Source organism: Carlito syrichta, unplaced genomic scaffold, assembly GCF_000164805.1.
Source record: "Carlito syrichta isolate Samal-C Ts95f unplaced genomic scaffold, Tarsius_syrichta-2.0.1 Scaffold312000, whole genome shotgun sequence".
NCBI classification, from domain to species: Eukaryota; Metazoa; Chordata; class Mammalia; order Primates; family Tarsiidae; genus Carlito; species Carlito syrichta.
In genome coordinates this window covers 84,864-87,125 of record NW_007256096.1, presented here as the reverse complement: position 1 = coordinate 87,125, position 2,262 = coordinate 84,864, and positions in this window count along the sequence as shown.

Below are 2,262 nucleotides of genomic sequence, written 5' to 3'. Positions count from 1 at the left end.
TTGTAGTACAGGCTTCCCCTGCTAAGTAAGTATTCTAGGAACCCACTGGCATCATTGTTGTGAGTCACAATTTGCGGAAGAAACATCCTGAGTTGTGGCAAACAGGTGCCTTGTTCTTCCACCGTCACTATACACCTGCCCACACAGTGCTGTGTTTTAGTTTTGACCAAAAACAGCATGACTCCCATACTTCACTCTCCCTATTCACCCAATCTTGCCCTGAGTGATTTTTTTTGTTGTTTCCCTGGATAAAAAAAAGTCATCAAAGGGAAAAGGTGGAACAAAAAAATGGCAGAAGCACTAAAAGACATCAAAACTGATGACTTCAAAACTTGTTCTGAGCAATGGAAAAGGCGTTTTGACAAGTACATTGCAACAAACCACGAATACTTTTGAAGGTAACTGAAGTTTAAACATATGAGAGTAAATACACAATTTTTTATAAATAAATTCCATCTTGAGGGGTCTTGCTTTGTATTGAAATAATCAAATGAGGCAATGTATATGAGGAATTTAGTGTAGGTTGGTTTTAAAAATTTAATAAATGTTACATATTATACCTGGACAACATGAAAAGAGTTTCCTACTATAAGAAAACAAAACTACAATATCAAAATAAAAAATATTGATAATAAAAAAAAAAGAAAACAAAATTATCTGTTACAAAATCATTTGCCCTGCCAATTAACAAGATATATGAAAAAGATAAAGTATAAAATGGATCCTCATGGGCAAATGATAGAAAACAAAACTGCTTTTGGAGTACTTGTATTTTGTGTCAGAAAAGAAGAGTATTGTCAGTACACCAGTCGAATGCTAAGCTTTGGGAACTCTTGCCCTAGCTTTGGAAATACAGTGGACAACCCCAGATATTTTTAAAATTCAGCTCCAATTAAAGTTGTGGCAAGGTCCTTGACCTACCGTGAAAACTTACCCTATGAGCCAGCTTGAGAGAACTGAGTTAAAGTATCTTTGTTATTGAGATTGGGCTGTTGATGGGTTGACCATTTTAGGTCTAGGATGGACCACTTGAAATATTGCTCAGGAATGCCCTGGAAACCCCACTAAAAGATAGTATTTTGTACCTGTCTCTGTTAGAACAACATAGTCCATGGTGAATTATTTTATTCTAGGTGTTGCTTCAGTCCCATCCTAGCTGAGTGCTGATTGATTAAAGCTCACTGACTCTTCAAGGCTGACATAGTCTGACTGTTCTATTTGCTCTTTTATTCCCGACTTTTTTTTTTTTTTACCCTGCCTATTTCACATTTCTGTTCCTTGCCCAAAAGGCCATTCTGGCTCTCCTAACATGAGCATTTTATTTTGATCCATCCTGACAAAACTTTTGCCCAAACTTGTAAAGTTTTGTACATTAAGTCTGAGTACCACAAAAGATGGTTTATTTTCTACTCATTTGTTCTCATGATCCATCTCAGTATTTCATTTGTCATACTCAGCAATCTTACCTCTCTGTCCCTATGTCCCACTTGCTGGCACAAATTCAACCTTAATGAAATCTGCCACTTTATCCATCCCACACCTATGACAGACTAACTCAATGAGGCTAGAGACATATTCAAAATTGAAACTGCATTAACGAAGCTCAATTTACAATGACAATTATTTTGTCACCACCAAATTGCCAACCTACCTGCATCTAATCCTACATATTCTGCTATTCCCCCTGTTATTCATCAAGGCCAATCTTACCATGTATGCATATTGTCACCTCATATATTACCAGTTCAAGGATTTTGCTCCTACAGTTACTTATTTTTCATCATCAAATTTCCCTTGCCTATTAGATCATTCTTTAAGCACACAAGTAAGCTATACTATCTCCCATACTTAAATAGAAACCCTCCTTTACCTTAGAGCCCTGTCTAGCTACTATTGGAGCTGTTTGCCTCCCTTATAATATTATTACTTTTAAAATAATGATTTTTTATTAATAGCTTCCCCTTCTCACTATTCCACTCTTTCAACTCCGTTCTTTTCTGACTCAGCTCCAATAAGATGTGACCCATCTCTCCACTGAATCTAAGCTTTTCCAAGATCTCTACATTACCAAGTCTGATGGTCAATTCTCAGTCTGCTTATAATGATTTCTCAGGAGTGCTTGACACATTTGATCACTCCTAACTTCTTCAGTCACCTTCACTTGGCATCCAGGAGCAGGTTCTCCCTGTTTTTTTTTTTTTTTCCTTTTTCCATGGATGCTCTGTTTCAGTCTTTTTGGATGTATCTTCTGTATTTTGTTAG